This window comes from Melitaea cinxia, chromosome 9 (genome assembly GCF_905220565.1).
Source record: "Melitaea cinxia chromosome 9, ilMelCinx1.1, whole genome shotgun sequence".
Taxonomy (NCBI): domain Eukaryota; kingdom Metazoa; phylum Arthropoda; class Insecta; order Lepidoptera; family Nymphalidae; genus Melitaea; species Melitaea cinxia.
In genome coordinates, this window is record NC_059402.1 from 11,246,483 (window position 1) to 11,267,521 (window position 21,039).

General features: G+C 34.1%; 1 protein-coding gene and 1 long non-coding RNA gene across 2 annotated transcripts in view; both read left to right on the top strand.

Moving 5' to 3' along the window:
• LOC123656707 (G-protein coupled receptor Mth2-like) overlaps window positions 1-21,039 on the top strand; it is a 100,547-nt gene that overhangs the window by 73,708 nt on the left and 5,800 nt on the right. The window lies entirely within an intron of this gene.
• On the top strand, window positions 9,350-10,428 carry LOC123656708. Its single transcript, XR_006743580.1, has 4 exons — window positions 9,350-9,361; window positions 9,585-9,656; window positions 9,763-9,860; window positions 10,146-10,428. It is a non-coding gene; the product is annotated as an uncharacterized LOC123656708 (long non-coding RNA).

A 21,039-nucleotide genomic window follows, 5' to 3' on the forward strand; every position in this document is an offset into this window, starting at 1 on the left:
AGTGGAGCAGTGTGGTGGATTAAGCTCCAATCCTTCTCTTACATGGAGAAATAATTATATTCCCGGCATTGGGATGTTACATGTGAATCGTACGGTATTGTAGATCGTATAAAACTATTTGAAAAAGATATTTCATACATTATACGTAAATTATTTTTATTTTTAATTATAATAAGAAAAGATCATATATTTTAAGTTCTTAATTGATTAAATGGTAACATTTCAATTAAAGTTGTAGTTCTAAATTGACACTACATGTATGAGTGAGTTATTAATGACATTGTGATTTTCAAAATAAAACGTACTATTTTTATTGGGTTTATTTGCAAATATTATTTGTAGCGTACAGTTTAACTTTAAGTAGATCAATACAAACAAGAAAACGTGTAAATAAAATATGTTTATAATATTCCTTCCGCAAATACACCAAAAAGGAACTAGTGTATTAGATTGATCCCTATAACAGGTTCAAAGAGAGTTGAAATTGTAACGGTTTTTTATTCATCGAGTATTGCCAAATACGTTCGCCTTAACCGAGACTTCTAACGTTGTTTACCCCTTTCCTTGTTATCCTACTTATTTCGACGTATCCAAAACGTGACTTGAGTTCTTGAGGTTTTATTATTACCTGCTCACGTGCTCAGCAAATGTCTGTAAGTTCATTCAAATGCTTGTCACTACTAGAAGGTTTCTTTTGTGGCAGTCAAATTTTCTACACGCTTGATTTGTTTCATGAAATAGTGAAGTATCAGAATCGGAAGGTGTGTAATGAAACGCCGTAATATTACCGAACCGTACTAATTTATTCAAATCAACTTTTAAACTATGTGCAATCGAAAAGAAATAATTTAAGCGCGATTTAAATTGCCATCAGCGCCATCTATTAGAAGATTTATACACTAACATCCCGCCACCCCAAGGACGACTTAGTCCTTAATTAACAAAAGTAAATTAACAACTAAATTCATAATCATAATATTGAAGATCACTCAATCGTCCATGGGTAGAGGGCATAGCTTGACTATAGGTCTTTTAAACTTTTTAGTTTTATTTTGAAGTGTCACTACTCTAGTTATGCCATCCACACCTGGATGTTTATCAATTACTCGACCCAAAAGCCATTTGCCTGGTGGCAGTCTATCATCTTTCACTAGAACAGTTTTTTTTGGCGGGTAGGTGTGAAAAAGTCAACACGTCTTTTATGTTTCTCCTCAGTTTTTATTTAAAAAAATATACAGTAATTAATTTAATAAGTGATTAAAACCTGTAATTTCCTTTATTGTATACAAATAAATTAGTGAAGTAAATGAAGGTTGCAGTGCTTATGCACTAATTTGGCCTAATCTGCACAACTGTTGGCACCGCACTCATCACTCATCTTATATCTTCTGTGTGATCTGTTTTTCCTGTATTGTATACTAGTGCATCAAAATGACAAGATTTGAAGACATCCTTGAGGTTCACAAAAGCATTGCTGACTCTCTTGGACAACGGATGTCTGAATTTGAGAGTCAGTTGAGGAGGTCACCAGACAGACATTCTTCAGCATCAAGCATTGACAGGTTGGAGAGCGAATTTAAGGAGTTTAAAAAGTCAGTCTTTAACATCCTAGGCTTACTCAAATCTCTTACAATGAATCTGGCTACTCAAATTGATGACATTGATAACCGTACCAGGGGGAACGCTCTACTTTTTTATGGAGTTAAAGAGTCAGATGATGAATCTCTTGTGTCCATCATAACCAACACGTTGCAGGATACAATGGGTCTTTCGAATGTTCACTCAACTACAATTCAATACTGTCAGCGTATTGGGGTGAAATCTGACAATAAAATACGGCCTGTATTGGTTCGCTTTAATGATCTCAATGTAAGGTCATTAATTTGGAGCAATAAGAAAAAGCTTAAATCATCACCAGTGTCAGTAAGCGAGTTCTTGACTAAGTCTCGTCAAGCCATCTTCCTGATGGCCAGGAAACACTTTGGCATTTCAAATTCCTGGACTAGCAATGGCATAGTATATGTAAAGCTCCCTAACAATGACCGGAAACGCTTGACAGACAAGAAGTTCTTAGAAGAGTTAATTGAACAGTTCCCTAAGAATACAGACTCTTCTCCCTCTGATGTTCCTGTTGTCGAATTGCCGTCGAACAATGGTTCGCTTCAGAAGGGTTCGGTTAACAACGTTCCAGAGCGCTCTAAGAGGGTGAGTCCCTCCTCACATATGATCGGTACCCGTAGGAATGCAGCAAAAAAACTGTAATATGTTAGTTCACTTCTTTTTACTCTTTTTTTTTTTTTTTTTTTTTTGCTTTTGTGTTGTTACTGTACTGCCCATTTGTAGAACTAGTTTGTATATGTTAATGTCCATTTGTCTCATGCTTTTGCTTTTGTAATATATGATGTGATTTTGCACTTTTTTACATTACATACATGAGAATATTTAATCAAGTAGCAGGGAAAAAAAAATAACCTGTTAATATGTTAGCTCATCTCTTTTTTGTTTTTTTTTTTTTTTTTTTTTCTTTTCTTTCGCTTTTGTATTGTGTTGTCCTGCCTGTTTGTAACTAGTTTGTATATGTTAATGTCTATTTATGCCTCATGCTTATGCTTTTGAAACATATGATGTGATTTTGCGCCTTGTACACTACATACATGATAATGTTTAAACAAGTAGCAAAAAAAACTGTTAATACTCGTATGTTAGCTTAATTCTTGTAGTTATTTATTTTTTTGCTTTTTGTATTGTCGCTGTCCTGTCTGTCTGTAACTAGTTTGTATATGTTAATATCCATTTATGTCTCATGCTTTTGCTTTTAAAATCTTTGACTTGATTTTGCACTTTGTACATTATATACATGATAATATTTAAATTTCTTACTATAAACTACTTGGTATGTTTTGTTTAAATCCAATTTATTGTTTGGGTTGTAACTATGTTTTATTTTCTTGTATATTTTGTTTTTAACAATTTTTTTAATTTAATATTTATCGCTACGTAATGTGTTTTGTTTACACTTTACAAGTAATACTGACATAGTTGACATCTGTCAAAGACAAAAATATAGCCTTGGACTCTTTTATTTTGAGTCATTTGATTAATTTAGCTTATTGTTTCTTAGTTTTTTTTTTTTTTTTTTAATCTTATTGTTTTTTAGTTTATTTTTTTTTTTGATCTTAACATACCTTGCATAAATATTAATTATGCACTGAATGGATTCATTATTTACTATTTTCACTTTTTATTGTGTGTGGTGTACTCTCTTCTCACATTTTTTTTTTTTTTTTCTATCAGTGCCGGCAGTTTGTGCAGTAAAATAATGCTTCATTATTTACATATATATTTTTTTATCATATGCTATTATCATTTTTCTTTTAACTTCATAATTATTACTGTTAGTTATTATTATATTTTACTATTATTTTATTATATTTATAGATACATATACTCCCATTATTTATTTATTTTTTTGTATCTTTCTAAATTTAATTTGTCTTTTGAACTATTTAGTAACTTGCAAACACACACATGACATCCAGCGATGATTCTTTTTACTCCGCCGATTCTCTCAATGAGCCTTCGTTGTGTTTAAATTTAAGCAACAATTGTTTTTCGCTTGGCGATGTTTTAAGCAATGCGTTCGAGGGTTTTGCAAAAAATTTTAATATATGTCATATAAATGCTCAAAGCATACCTAGTCACTACAAAGACCTGCTTACTGAGTTCTCTCTTGATACTTTGCACGCTATTCTTATCTCTGAGTCTTGGTTAAAACCTTCACTTTCTTCTTCTTATTTTCCTATTCCTGGCTTCATATTAGTAAGAAACGATCGTATTGGCAGAAGAGGTGGTGGTGTAGCTATATATATTAAAAGTCATCTATCCTTTAAACTTATATGCCAATCTTCTCCAACTCATAACGCTTCTATAGAATATATTTTTTTGGAGATAAATTTGGGGCGTAAAATAGCTCTTGGAGTGATCTATTGTCCTCCAACGATTGATTACTTTTCGCCTTTGGAGGACGTTTTCGAGCGTGTTTTGTCTGATTACAAAGAACTTGTGATAATGGGAGACTTTAATACCTGCTTACTCAGAAATGATCATAGATCATCCAAACTTCGTGCAATTGTTGATTCAGTTAACTTGGAATTTCTGCCACTTTTACCTACACACTTTACAAAAACTTCTGATTCTCTTTTAGACCTTGTCATTTGTTCAGATATTAAACGTGTTTCCAGATTTGGCCAATACCCAGCCCCCGCTTTCTCTCATCACGATTTAATTTACGTCTCTTATAATCTTAAAACCCCAAAGCCTAAGCCTCCTACTTTATTTCTAAGGAATTTTGGCATCCTTGATATTGAAAAATTATCTACTGATGCGTCTTCCATTCCCTGGGCTTGTGTTTACGAGATGCAGACTATTGATGCTAAGGTCAATTTTCTTTGTTCCAATATCACTTACCTTTATAACAAGCACGCACCTTTACGTAAAGTAATAATAAGGAGGAACGGGACAGCCCCCTGGATTAATTTGGATATACGAAAAGCCATGGCCAAGAGGGACAGTGCATTTCGAAAATTTAAGCTGTATCGATCGGAAATCAATTGGTCAATCTACAAAGCTGCTAGGAATAGGTGTAACCAAATGTGCAGGAATCACAAGCGCCGATTTATTTCGGATAAAATATGTAACTCCTCAACTACAGACACTTTAAAATTTCTTAAATCTTTAGGTATAGGCAAAGACACTAACTCTAATAACAACATTTCCGTAGATATTGATGACCTAAGCCGCCACTTTAATACTTCTCATGTTTTTGATGATAACACCAAACATGACACTTTATCTACGATTCTAAGTCTGCCGAAATATGAAAAGTCCACATTTAGTTTCTCACAAGTAAGTGATGCCGATGTACGCAAACGTGTGTTGTCACTTAAATCCAAGGCTCTAGGTTGTGATGAAATTGGTCGCACAATGATTATTCATATTTTGGAATCTATACTACCTGCTGTTACTCACATTGTCAACTTTTCTCTAACTTCAGCTACCTTTCCGGATTTGTGGCGGCGGGCTCTGGTTCTCCCATTACCAAAAATTTCTAACGCATCCCTTCCGAATCATTACCGTCCTATTTCTGTTCTCCCGTTTCTCTCCAAAATTCTCGAATCTATCGTCCACAGCCAGCTGTCTGAATATCTTTTATCTTGCAACTTATTGGATCATTTTCAATCCGGATTTCGTGTAGGCCACAGCACTACTACTGCTCTGATTAAAGTGACCGAGGATATAAGAGAGGGGATGGAGAACAAATACGTGACAATTCTAACACTTATAGATTTTAGTAACGCTTTTAACGCGGTGGACCACGATTTGTTACTCGCTCTAATATCTCGAATTAACATCTCTGACGTTGCTCTTCAGTGGTTTTCTTCATATCTTTGGGGACGCAAGCAAGCGATATGCATTGGCTCTAAGCGTTCTGATTGGTGCGACGTTGCTGCGGGCGTTCCTCAGGGTGGAATTCTCTCCCCACTACTATTCTCACTATTCATTAATTCTATTACTTCTATACTTTCCTGTCAGTACCACCTTTACGCTGATGACTTGCAGCTTTATGCACAAACTAGCATCGACCGTCTTGATGATACCATTGCTAAGCTTAATGATGATCTTTCGCGTATCTCGGTCTGGACCAAAAATTTTGGAATTAATGTCAATCCCTCTAAGTGTCAGGCTATGATTGTTGGGAGTTCTCGTCAACTATCAAAAATTCAACAACCTACATCACCTCTCTTTTTCAATAACGTGGTTATCCCGTTTTCCTGTAAGGTTAAGGATTTGGGTGTGACTTTGGATTGCTCTCTCAGTTGGGCGGATCAGGTTCGTGAGATATCTCGCAGGTTTTATGCATTCTTTCATTCTATCTTGCGCTTTAAAAATTTTCTTCCCGTGAAGGCCAAGATTGATTTAGTAAATTGTTTTCTTTTACCTATTATTGATTACGGCGATGCTTGCTACCCTGACTTAAGCGAGGAGCTCCTGATCAAGCTGCAAAGACTGCAAAATACTTGCATTCGCTTCATTTATGGGCTGCGCAAATACGACCATATTTCGTCCTACCGGTCTCAACTGCAATGGCTGCCGATTAAAGAAAGGCGAAAATTGAGAATTCTCTGTACCCTCTATTCTGTAATTTCCAACCCTTTTGCTCCTTCTTATTTAAAATCTAAATTTAATTTTCTCTCTAACACTCATTCTAGGGATCTTCGTTCTTCTCTTAACCTTACTCTATGCATACCTTCTCATAAATCTGGTTTTGTGTCTAATTCTTTTACAGTTAATGCCATCAGACTGTGGAATGAGTTACCGGTCAACATCAGGAACTCTCCTTCTCAACTTTCTTTTAAAACCCAGGTTAAAAAGTGGTACCTAAAAAAACTCTGTCAATAGCCCCTCCTTATTTATCTTTTTACTCTCCTCATCTTAGGCTTACATTAATATAACTTCATGTCATGACATTTCTTCGTGTGTTTACTTTTGTTTGAACATATTTTTTTTCTTTTTCTCTTTTTTTTATATATTTTGTTTGTAATATGTATATATGTATATATATAAGTATATTTATGTATTTATATGCGTATGTTTATTTTGCTTGTATTGTTTTATAGTCCTACCTCAACACTTACTTTTGCTATTTTTTTTTTACGCCTTAAGGTTGACTGGTAGATAAGGCTGTACGGCCTTAAGTCCGCCTTTTGCGCAACGTGTTATCTTGATGTGTTGTTTTGTTGTTTTTTTTTTTTGGAGTTGTGTAATAAAGTATAAATAAATAAATAAATAAATAGAACAATAGTACCAATCTTTATGTCTGGACAACCCTTATTCCATTTAGAACGGTTTTGGAGGGAAACTAAATATTCATTTTGCCAGCGGTGCCAAAAGCTTTGCATCATTTGCTGTAACATGCGCCAGCGTTGAAGAGGACTCAATTTTACATTTTCAAGTGGTTCATCAGGCACAACGAACGGAGGTTCGCCAATCAAAAAATGTCCAGGTGTTAATGGAGGTTCATCTAAGGAAGAATTAATTAAGGTTAAAGGACGGGAGTTTACACATGACTCGATTTGTGTTAAAAGAGTATAAAATTCCTCAAAAGTAAGGGAAGTTTGACCAATAACTCTTTTCAAATGTGTTTTTACTGATTTCACCCCGGACTCCCACAATCCCCCGAAGTGAGGAGAGTGAGGTGGTATAAAGTGCCAGTTTGTTTGGTCATTAGCTAATAATTCTGAAATTTCTGAAACAACATGAGATTTAACATTTTTAAAAACTACATCTAATTCCCGTGAAGCCCCAACAAAATTTGTACCGCAGTCACTCCACATATCCTTACAGTGACCACGTCGAGCTGTAAATCTTTTAAACGCGGCTATAAAGGCAGAAGAGGTCAAGTCACTTACTACTTCCAGGTGAATGGCTTTTGTTACAGTACACACAAAAAGACAAATATAAGCTTTACAAAGTTTTTTACATCTACCTGGGTACAGTTTTAAGCTAAAAGGTCCTGCAAAGTCTGTGCCTGTAGTCCTGAAGGGACGATCAGGCCGTACTCTATAGTGAGGTAGATTACCCATAAATGGAAAGTGAGGTACAGCGCTTTGTTTAAAACAAGGAATACATTTTCTAATAACAATTTTGGTTAAGTTTTTAACTCTAAATATCCAGTATTTTTGTCTTATATAGTTTAATGTGAGTTGATGACCTCCATGCAGTGTCCTAATGTGAGCATCAATAGTTATTAATTTGGATAGTTGACAATTGTGACTTAAAACAATAGGTGACTTTTGATAAGGAGGTATTTCTGCATTGCGGAGTCGCCCACCCACTCTTACAATTTGATCTTTATCAAGGTAAGGATTAAGAGTATACAATTTACTTTTCTTAGGGACACATTTCCCTTGTGACAAACAATCAATTTCAATTTCAAAATATTTGTGTTGTGATAATTTAATACAAAGATTTAATGAACTTTTTAGTTCAGTTGCAGTTAAAAATGAACTAATATTCCTTTGCCCTTTAAGTTTACAATTTTGTATGAATCTCTGACAATATGCTGTCACACGGACTAATTTGGAAAGGTTTGAGAATTTATACAGATAAGAATCAATAAAATTTTCATTTAAACAAACATGAGTAAGTACTTTTGTTTTTAATTCTAAATTTGTTTCAGGAATGTGACTATCATTTGCAATAACAGTGGGTTGTTTTTAAAAATGTAGGGCCATTCCACCATAGTTCTGACTGCTGTAATTCAATTGGATTAATTCCACGCGAGGCTACATCAGCAGGATTACAAATAGAGGGAATGTGATGCCATTGAGAGCTATTTGTACAAGTCAAAATTTCAGCCGTGCGATTAGCAACAAAAGTAGACCAGTTATTAGGAGTTTTCCGCAACCAAGCCAAAACGATGGTAGAATCTGTCCAAGCGTAAACATTACTTTTATCAATCTTTAATTCCAGTATCAATACTCTTAGCATCCTAGCCAGTAATACTGCACCACAAAGTTCAAGACGAGGTAGTGATACTTGTTTTACGGGAGCTACCCGTGATTTGGCAGCAATCAAACGAATATTAACTTTGTCACCATCCCGAACTCTGAGGTACACAACACAAGCATAAGCAACACAAGATGCATCACAAAATCCATGAAGTTCAATTTCAGACGTTACATTTGAAATGAAGAACCAGCGTGGAAGCTCAATGGTTTGTGCATTTGCAAAATTTTCAATGTAAGTCAACCATTCAGCTTTCAACTCTGGAGTCAATTCTTCATCCCAATCCAAGCCCGCTAACCACAGCTTTTGCATAAATATTTTAAGACAAATGATAGCCGGTGCCAACCAACCCAGAGGGTCAAAAGTCTTAGCTATAGCAGAGAGTACATTTCTTTTAGTAATGAGTTCAGTATCACAATCTAAATTTAATTTTAGCTCAAAATTGTCTGTCTGTGAATTCCATACTATACCTAATGCCTTAATTGTACCTTGAACCTTAATATGCACTACACTTTGTGACTCTCTATCGTCATTTGGGATTTTAGACAACACTGATTCACTGTTAGACGACCACTTGTGTAGTTTGAAACCACCACGATTAAGTAGCTCTGTCAAGCCACTTTGTAGCCTTACTGCATCTTCTTCGGTGGAGGCTCCTGTCATCAGGTCATCCATGTAAATATCTGATTTTATTATTGCAGATTCTTGAGGGAAGTTAACAGCTTCATCTTCAGCGAGCTGATGCAAGGTACGCATTGCAAGAAATGGTGCCGAGGATGTACCATATGTTACAGTAAGTAGTCTGTACTCTTCTACTGGATCCTTGGGAGATTTTCGCCATAATATCCTTTGATAATCACGGTCTTCCTTTGATATCAAAATCTGTCTGTACATCTTCATAATGTCACCAATCAAGCAAATTTTGTGTTGTCTCCAGCGAGTGATCAGCTTCCTTATATCTTGTAGTATAGAAGGTCCTGTTAATAATTCTTCATTTAATGATTTTCCATTGACAGGTGTAGCACTTCCATCAAACACTACTCTTAATTTAGTGCTGATATTCTCTGGTCGCACTACAGCATGATGAGGTAAGTAGTAACATTGATTTTTTGCTTTAAGTTCTCTTTCAGGTACAGGTTCCATATGTCCACTTGTTAAATATTCATCCATAAACCTTATGTATTTTTCTTTCAGGTCATATGATTGTGTGAAACGCTTTTCCATCTGTTGCAGACGACGCAGCGCTACAAGTTTAGTGTCACCGAGCGCTGTTGGTGGAGTTTCTCGAAAAGGTAAGTGAACAACATATCGTCCTTCATCAGTACGAGTGTGAGTTTTCTTAAAGTGCTCCTCGCACAATACTTCCAGTTCTGTGAGAGGTTTCTCATGAGATAAGGGCTCTTCTATTTCCCAAAACTGCCTGAGCAACTGATCCACATCAACTTTTGTGTGAGTGACAATGACATCATGTTTTTGTGGTTCTATTTGTGAGACTCTTCCAGATATTAACCAGCCCAAGCGAGAATTGACTGCGACAAGAGACTTGTGTTTGTGTATACCTTCTTGTATTATTTCAGCATGCACGTCGGCACCCAACAAAATATCAATATGCCTTGGCTTGTAATACTCTGGATCTGCTAGATCTAAAGACATTGTAGAAGGCCAGGCATCTTGTGCGAATTCCCTTGAAGGTAGTAATGAAGTAAGTTTTTTAAGTATATAAGCTTTAACTTCAATTGGTTGTGTACATTGCTTAGTAGATTGTATTGTAAATTTCACCATAGACCTTATTGTAACCACTGTTGAATTGGATACACCAGTGACTTTGCCATGCACAGGAATACGGTCCAGTTGTAATAGTTGTGCAGCTGCTTCAGTAAGGAATGAGGCCTGAGAACCTTGATCTATTAGCGCTCGTAAGATGTATGTATTACCCTTTTGTGCCTTTACAGCCAATTGAGCTGTCGCTAAAATTACTTGGTGGCTCTGAGTTTCAGTTTTCATACAAACTGTGTTGCAAGATGAAGCAGGATGTTCTCTCTTTTCTTCAGTTGAAGATGAGCTACCACTTAATAAGTCTGTCTTATTGAGGGGTGTGTAATGCAGCAGAGTGTGATGGCGTCGCCCACATTTCTTACAAGTTGTACTCTGTCTACAGTTCAAAACATTATGTCCCTTAATAAGGCAATTAAAGCATATGTTGTTTCTCTTAATGAAGTCCTGGCGTTCTGAAACCTTTAAGTTGGCAAAATCTTTACAGTGGCAAATATAATGATTCTGTGAACAATATGTGCAAGCATTTTTCATTTCTGTTACAAAAGATTTGACGTTAGTGACTTTTTGCGGCATAGGTTTTCTTACATAATCCTTAGGTTGTGTAGTGTATATCATTTCCATAGAGCGAAATCTTTTTTCTAAAAACAAGGTTAATTGGTGAAACGTAGGTATATCAGTTGAGTTTTCGAGGGACTGTTCCCACAACTTGTGTGATTCAGTATCTAATTTTTTAACAGTTATATGCACTATGATTGCATCCCAATTTGATACATCAATTCTGATATTCTTTAGCGAGTCGAGGCATTGAGTAGTAGTATCTAATAAGTCTTTAATACCTTGTGTAGATTCCGTTGTCATCTTCTTTTGGTTCAATAAGCGGTTTAAGATATTGTTTACTATAACTCTTTGATTGTCAAATCTGTCAACTAATTTTTGCCACGCATCTTGGTAATTTGCATCACTGAGACTAAAATTTTGAAGCAATTGTTCGGCTTCTCCGGTCAAACTAGATTTCAAGTAATGATGTTTCTCAATATTTGACAAGTTATTATCATTATGTATGAGTGATAGATACAGATCTCTGAAACTTATCCAATTACTGTAATCTCCATTAAATTTTGGTATTGGTATTGGTGGCAATTTTGGTTTCAATTTTGAGAAGTCAGAAGTGTCATTAGCATTCTTACCGGAGGTATGAGTAGAATCTAATTCATATAAATAATCCTTTAACAACGTTTTTAAATCCAAATAGGCATCTTCCGTAATACTATAGTTATTCTCTGAATCGAAGTCACAACTTTTTAATTCCTTTTCCGAATATTTTGTTTGAAAATAATGATATTGTTTGTTATATGAATCCATATACTCGTTTAATGTCTCTAATCGCGTGTCCAAATAACCTCTTGTTATTTTGGATCGGCTACATTTCTTAGTATTAGTTAACAACTTTATGATTTTGTTTGACAATTCAGTAATAATTCCTATTTGCGTTTTAATATCAGCCATATTTCGTAATTTTAAGTTTAAAAACAATTCAAGCACAATTTCTAAAGTCTATTTTTATTATGTCACTGACAGTTGTTACAGTTAATTTTGAAAACAATAATTTTACTAAGTCCAGTTTGTTTGAAAATTTTCTAAGTCCACACAACGCCTAATAATTGAATTCGCTAAGTCCACACAACACGTAAGAATTCTAAGTCACTTTACGAAATTATTCTAAGTTCGATTATGCACCAGAGACTAAGTTGATTTAACACCACTGTACTCACGTTACCGCTAAGTCCATAAACAAAGAAGAGCAGTCCCGTCACTATCACTGCAATCCTGTTATGCGTCACTTCACAGTTCACTAATTTTGTACCACACAACTTCACTACACGACACTTGCACTTTTTCACTACTTAACACTTATCCGGCTCGAAGGACCACGAAATGTGTAATGAAACGCCGTAATATTACCGAACCGTACTAATTTATTCAAATCAACTTTTAAACTATGTGCAATCGAAAAGAAATAATTTAAGCGCGATTTAAATTGCCATCAGCGCCATCTATTAGAAGATTTATACACTAACAGAAGGTTTTGTGTTTGTTTTTTGTAAGCTATAACATTTTTTTTGTTTTCAAAAATATATTATTATCAGTATTAGATTATTTATTGATACTAGTGTTTTGAATATAGCAGTGATGTGTGGCTACGGTACCAAAGAATATAGCCACCCCCTCTCTTCCCGTGGGTGTCGTGAGAGGCGGCTAAGGGATAACAAGGTTCCACTACCACCTTGGAACTTAAGAAGCCGACCGATGGCGGGATAACTATTTAACCGCTGGCTTTGAAACACACAGGCCGAAGACGGGCAGCAGCGTTTTAGGTGCGACTAAGCCAGCCCTGTGGTCACCAAACCGCCTCCACAGCGTGGTGACTATGGGCAATACACATGAGTTTACGCATTTTTGGCGCAAACTTGTGGAGGCCTATGTCCATCAGTGGACTGCAATAGGCTGGAATGATGATGATGATGAATATAGCAGTAAATGTAAAAATTATAAACCATCCACAATATTTCCATAACATAGAAATTTTTTAATCAAAAATTGTTTATTTTCTACTCAAACGATTAAAAATGCAGTTTTCATAAATTTTTTGTTTAACAACGATATGAATGTAAGTAGCACCTCATTTTAAGGAATGAATTATTTTGCAAGTTCAATATATGTACTCGAATGCTCTCATATATTATGCCTTGAGTTTGAGTTTACTGCAGTTAGTAATATATAAAACTAGCTGTGCCCGCGGCTTCGCCCGCGTTGAAATCAGTGTGTCACAAAGTATTCTCGGCAAACTTCCAGTGAAACTCTCATCAAAATCGGCATAGCCGTTCCGTAAACCTTCCTCTTGCCAATGGTGGAGCCCTCTCTCCAATGGTGAAACCGCATGAAAATTCGTTTAGTAGATTTTGAGAGATTCGATCCCATACAGGGACTTTGTTTTATAATACACTAACTGTTGCCCGCGACTACGTCCGCGTGGTTATGAAGATATGCATTACTATTAAGATGTTTAACGCAAATTATTATTTTATTTCAGTCACTTGAAATGCTTATCAAACTGAGTAACTTTTTAAAAGGCACCATTTAGTATAATTTAATAGTTTTTTTTATAAAACCTCTCTATACACCACATTTTTAGTTTTATTTTCAGGCTCCAGTATAAATAACCTATCAGGCGAACTTATAGCTGCTGTATATGTTTCATACAAACTATCAACCCCAATTAAACCCCCTTAGCGGTGGAATATCGCAAAATCCATACTTAGCGGACGTCTACTAACTGTCATCTACCTGCCAAATTTCATCTTCGTCCATCCTGGATAGATGGATTATCCAGCGGTTTTTGAGTTCTCGTGATGAGTGAGTCAGTGACCTTTCTCTTTTGTATATATAGATTACGATGCATTATTTGGACACCTACTCACACTCACCATCTATAGATTAGTATACATTTAAAATTTCAAGTCTCTTACTTAAAAAACATAGGACTTTCATACAAACTTCCAACCCCCGTTTTATCCCCTTAGGGGTCGAGTTTCGTAAAATCCGTTCTTAGCGGATGTCTACGCTGTATAAGAAACCTACCTGTCAAATTCCAAGTATGTAGCTATCATAATTTCGGAGATTTCATGATGAGTGAGTCAACTTAGCATCCACCGTTTTAACCACAAAAGGGAGTTGATTCCTAAAGATACATTATTTGGACACCTTCTCACTATCTAAAGAGCACACATTTTAAATTTCAAGTCTCTTACTTCAAAAACATAGGACTTTCATACAAACTTCCAACCCCGTTTTACCCCCTTAGGGGTCGAGTTTCGTAAAATCTGTTCTTAGCGGATGTTTAGGCTGTATAAGGAACCTACCTATCAAATTCCAAGTTTGTAGCTATTATAGTTTCGGAGATTTCGTGATGAGTGAGTCAACTTACCATCCCCCGTTTTAACCCCAAAAGGGAGTTGATTTCTAAAGATACATTATTTGGACACCTTCTTATCATCTATAGAGCATACATTTTAAATTTCAAGTCTCTTACTTCAAAAACATAGGACTTTCATACAAACTTCCAACCCCCGTTTTATCCCCTTAGGGGTCGAATTTCATAAAATTCGTTCTTAACGAATGTCTACGTCCTATAAGAAACCTACTTGCCAAAATTTCAAGTTTGTAACTGTTATAATTTCGGAGATTTCGTGATGAGTAAGTCAACCTACCATCCCCCGTTTTAACTCCAAAAGGGAGTTAATTTCTAAAGATACATTATTTGGACACCTTTTCATCATCTATAGAGCATACATTTGAAATTTCAAGTCTCTTACTTCAAAAACATAGGACTTTCATGCAAACTTTCCAACCCGCGTTTTACCTTCTTAGGGGTCGAGTTTCGTAAAATCCATTCTTAGCGTAGTTTACACCCTATAAGGAGCCTACTTGCTAAATTTCAAGTTTATAGGTGTTATAGTTTTGGAGATTTCGTGACCAGTGAGTCAGCCTATGATCCCCCGTTTTAACCCCAAAAGGGAGTTGATTTCTAAAGATACATTATTTGGACACCTTTTCACCATCTATAAAGCTTACATTTTAAATTTCAAGTCTCTTACTTCAAAAACAGGACTTTCATACGAACTTCCAACCCCCGTTTTACCCCCTTAGGGGTCGAGTTTTGTAAAATCCGTTCTTAGCAGATGCCTACGTCTTATGAGCCTACCTGCCAAATTTCAAGTTTCTAGGTGTTATAGTTTCGGAGATTTCGTGATGAATGACCTTTCGCGTTTATATATATTATAGATAGATTTCAATGATCTCAGTAATTCTTATTGCCGATGTAGTTACATGTGCAGAGTTAAATCTGATAGGCATCTGCATAAATAGAAATGAGCCAATCTATATTTCATCGTTTTGATTTTTTATATATCTTTATAGATGTATATGTGTCACCAATGCGTTTGAATCTAAAAAATTTCAATGGCCATATTTTTAACCGACTTCCAAAAAAGGAGGAGGTTCTCAATTCGACTGTATTTTTTTTTTTTTTATGTATGTTACATCAGAACTTTTGACTCGGTGGAGCGATTTCGACAAATTTTCTTTTAATCGAAAGGTGGTGTGTGCCAATTAGTCCCATTTAAATTTATTTGAGATCTAACCACTACTTTTCGAGCTATATCTAATAATGCGCTTTTACTTGACGCTTTTTTCGTCGACCTACGTTGTATTATACCGCATAACTTTCTACTGAATGTACGGATTTTGATAATTCTTTTTTTGTTGGGAAGGAAATATCCCAAGCTTAGTAACATGATAAGGAAATCAGGATCTGATGATGAGATTCTAGAGAAATCGAGGGAAACTCTTGAAAATCCGCAATAACTTTTTACTAGGTGTACCGATTTTGATAATTCTTCTTTTGTTGGAAAGAAGATATCCCTAGTTTAGTACCATGATAGGAAAACCAGGATCTGATGATGGGATCCCAGAGAAATCGAGGGAACTTCTTGAAAATCCGCAATAACTTTTTATTCGGTTTACCGATTTTAATGATTTTTAATTTAATCGAAAGCCGAAGTTTATCATGTGGTCACATTTAAATTTCATCGAGATCTGATAACTACTTTTTGAGTAATCTTTGATAATGCGTTGTTACTTGACTATTTTTTCGTCGATCTACGTTGTATTACTCGTCGATGTAATTGAAGTCGGTTTTTTTTTCGTTTGCGAGCAAACACAATTATTTCTATCAGTTTTGTATAAAACGAGTACTACTTTTTAATAAATCTCTCTTACGTGAACTGCCTGTGTGATATGTATCTATTAGAGCCTATTTCCTTTTAGAGTTCTTTGCTGCATATATATGTTGTAGACTTTTTCAACATATATATTATATGTTTATTTATATATAATTGAATATGCAATTATATTTTATGTATTGAATTTATACGAAAACCACTAAATGAGTGTGAATGAAAATAAGTAAATGGGATAGTATATTATTCTTTTGGTCAATATAAAGAATTCTATTAAGCCCAGGAAATGAAAGGACTCCCAAAGGATCGTCGAAAAACTATACCCACAAATTCGGTACGTCAAATAAGATGTGGTTACAGTTGTATTAAAGGAAATGAAACAAAAATTATATATTCCTGATCATGTATTTGGTTCCAAATCTTGTAGTGTTATATGAGTGGTCTGTAATTAAGATGCGAGAATAATAATTGAAACTGACACTCTATCTGTCTGGTTCCTGTATTCAGATAACGATTCGTTTTATTGAAGAACTATTAAGTTTCTAACGTATTGTGCTCGAGTCGAGAACTCAAAAATAGGTAATCGGTTGAATAGATGTTTTCATAATGGTAAAAATATGAAAAAAGGACAATGATATAATTATCTAAACCTATCAGAATAAACGAATATTTTCAATAATCGACTACAAGATATTATGGAGCTTTTATTCAGAAGTCCTGCGTTCTGAAATTCCTCGAATTATTTATTTTCTTAGAAATTACGTTCAGTGAAGCACTCAATCACCAGTACCACTAAGCCAGTGTTATTTTGGATAATGTACTCACGGAAGACTGAAGACAAATCTATGTTAGGGATCTGGAAGCTCCAGACGAACATTTCGTATCTTAAGACTTTGAGGTTAGATGTAGATCGTTGTACACGATTTAATTGCTGCCTTTTAACTTTATTTATAGGTATAAATCTCGAATGTAATTTTATGTATTTTCTAGTTAAATCACATTAAAAGTATTTTATATATTTTTATAAATATATTACAAATATACGTAGTTCAAAAATAGAATTGGGGATAGCTAATGTAATTCGAGAATAGGAGTAAAACTGTGTATTGGGTTTATTTATTGTTTGCAGATTATTCTCTTTTACATCAATCATATTAAATAAGTACGAGTACCGAAAAGGGATACACCTTTTGTTGTACTATCGATAGTAAACCCTTTGTTGTATTAGTTACATTTACTGATAAGATACCCATAATATACTTTACTCCATATTTAAGGAAAATATTTGGAGGGCAGCGAAAGCATATTCATATAGAGAAACTGGTTTTCTTTGTAGTTTCTATTACGCTGAAAGCTTAAATTAAAATATAAGGTATAGGTTATCTAACTTAAACTGTTATCTTTCTTAATTTAGAATAAATCAACTTTTACTTATTGTCTTAACTAGCGACCCGTCCCGACTTCGCATGGGTGCAATGTCACTCAATATAAAATATAAAATATATGTTTGCAATGTAAGCGCAAAAAAATGTTTAATTACGACATCACATTAGAAACTTCTAAAACTATCAGTGTTCTATATTATGCATGTATTATACATACATAAGATACAAGAGGAATATATCTACTTACCTTCCTCTGGAATCACTCTGTTTACTAAAGAAAATCGCATCAAAATCCGATGCGTAATTTTAAAGATCTAAGCATACAGACAGCGGGAAGCAACTTTGTTTTATACTAAGTAGTAATATTTTACGCATATACGAGTATATACACATATTAAAGGGAAAAATGGGTATAGATATTGAACGGAAAACGAATATTTGTTTAAATAAAAATATATACTCTGCGGAATAGAACTACCAGAAAAGTCGTCAAAAGATGAAGGTTGTTAATAAAAGTATCAGATATATGAAATTTGTATGTATAAATATCCATTCATATTGAATAATTTAATTCATATCAAATATGTATACGAGGATTGAATCCAGTAGCAACTGATTAAATTAAAATCAGTAGATAGCGTCATAACAGCAAGTAAATCATGGAACTGATATCAAAACTTCTACTTATCCGTTTATCGTGCGCCAAAATTCCAACTGTATCAAGAAATTAGATAAGAAGCTCGCCAGTTAAACTAAAACATTAACATTTATAACCGTTTAATTAAAATGACAATTTTTTCCTAGAACTACAACGGTGTTTTCGTTCTCGAAAATTCTATACAAATTGCTATGATTATATTTATAATTCTATGCAATTGTCTCAATAGACTGATTTGAATCAATTGTTTTTTATTTATAGAACCATGACATTGAATACTGTAATATTTTTATGAGCGTTTGTGAATGATATCACTTATACACACACACACATAATAAGAACATAAAGAAGAATAATTTTATTTTTGTTAATTTGTAATGCATAAATCAAAAAGCTATTTGACTATATAAACAAAAACTCTTTAACCAGGAGAATGCTACGTTGTCGTACCCTAAATAGCCTGTCGTAGACCTGTCCTAAATCGTACATGTAATAATTAAAATCAACGAAAGTGATACCGCAAGGGAAAAGCTAGTTTTCGTATATAAATACAATAATTGAACTGTAGTTGTGGAATTTTCCTCAAGTATGTTTTTTAAATAATTGAACAAATAATTGAGCAACGTTGAAAGTTTCGAGGGAAAAGTAAATATTTACGGTGTTACCTGTCGCGATTGTTCCGCTAGTTGACAGTGACGTCACGACCTCCCGTGCTCCAAACTGAATATTTTTAGAGAAAGGAAAAACTCGTATAAACCCGTATAAAACAAATTGTTCCAACGTTTCGTAAAGCTGGAAAGTTTTTAACTTTACGAAGGAAGGGAGCTTGTATTTCTCCACCGGTGTTTACGTCTGTTCGCTTTTCTAACTTTATTACTGAGTATATTTTTAAAATAAAAAATATTTGTTTTTCAATTGAAAAGCTGATTTATTTAATAAATATCTACATTTAAAAAAATATGTACGTAACCATATTACAGTAAGAAAGAAAATGATACTTTCTCAATATTTATCTGTTTCAAGGAAAATAGTATGTCATTTTGAATCACATACCGTGACATTATAACGAATCTAATATCAATATCTCTTATAAAAGGAATTCATTAACAAATAAATGTTATACGCAGTAGAAAAATTACTCAAAAATATTAATATTGACTTTGGTATATAAATATAAACAATAACAATATCAATAGGCACAGCGGTCTCCTATATAACCTTTATGACCCCCTATATTCTATATGACCTTTATGGCCTAAATGTTTGGTGATTGAACCCGCGACCGTCAGTGCCACAGCCCGATGTGTGATCGATACGCCAACGCCAAGGTTGTGATTATGTTAACATTAAAAAGTATTCGCTTATAACGTATTGAAATTTGAAATTTAATTACTTATTTCTATAATTGTTATCTAATTAAATACATTGGTATTAAATGAATCACACAGATTATATGAATCATATGAAACGAATGAATGACATCAATAAATATTTAAAAGCAACGAACCGTGACAATAGCGATCGAAATCCGCGCGTCAAAATTACTGAAATATTTAATATGAATTTACTTATGCATTGGAAACATTTGATTAACTCGGAGGAATGTTAAATTAAAATAATGATGTAGAAAATTACATGCTTAACAAATAATAAACATGTTTTTATATATATTTGTTAAAACATCTAAACGTGAAAATTTTTTGACAATTAGGGCACTTCTCAATGTCTATTAGTATTAGGTTCCTGTGTCCCCTAGCTAGGGCAGAGGGTATCCACAGTGCATCTCCATCCCGAGCGGTCCTGAGCGTCTCGCTTGATCTCAGTCCAGAACTGTCCGATGGCCTTGGCTTCATTGATGATTGTCTGTAAGATAAAACTGTAAAACTACGAAATATTTATCAAGTATTTCTTCTGACAAAAAACATACTCGTTCATAAAAAAAATACTTAAAGCTAAACGCTTCCACATATTCATAAGGCAGTTCAGTTTAATTGAAATGCAGTAAAAACAACCAAACCGACTGATAGTTGAGACGACGATCTCCTTGAACACAGTTTTATTCGATTCAGACTACAGGCAAATTATTTATGTTTCTTAAAATTTCAATTGTTATAATGTCCAGTGTGAATAGTCGTTACAAAGCAATCATATTCTTTACTGTACAATAAAACGTGTTATACAGATAAAATACAAAAATTTCTACAAAAGTGCCTCTATCGCTAAAAGAGCGATCTTTTCCAGACAACCTTTGTCCTCTACGGACATGAGACAATCAATAAAGAATGTGTGTAGATGATTTTTTTTTTGTAAATAATATATAAAATAAATACAACAACTATATATTTAGATAGATATAACTATATATATATATATATATATATATATATATATATATATATATATATATATATATATATATATATATATTATATAGATTTTTAGTCTTCGGAGCACAACTTTTTATTTATGATATCTTTTGTACGTACCTATGATTTAAAATGTGAAGATGTGAAAACAGACTTTTTCTGCGAAGCTCGTTTAATAAGATATTAAAACAAGGTCTAAAAAGGATAACTATAAATATTAAAAAATTGCACGCTTTATAAAAATAACCGAAATGGAAATCCGTCGTAACCAAAAATGAGTAAAAATAAATACACGCCGTAAATACGCCACAATAAACCAAAATATTTTAATAAATGTATTTTTTGATCTTCACATAGTCACACAAGTCCTATGTCCAGTACAAAAACATACTTAGTTGCGATTTATACTTCAAATTGTAATAATAGTTTAATAGTTTGGCCTTGAAAATATTACAGATGGACGCTACGGGCGGACGCTAATTTTGCAT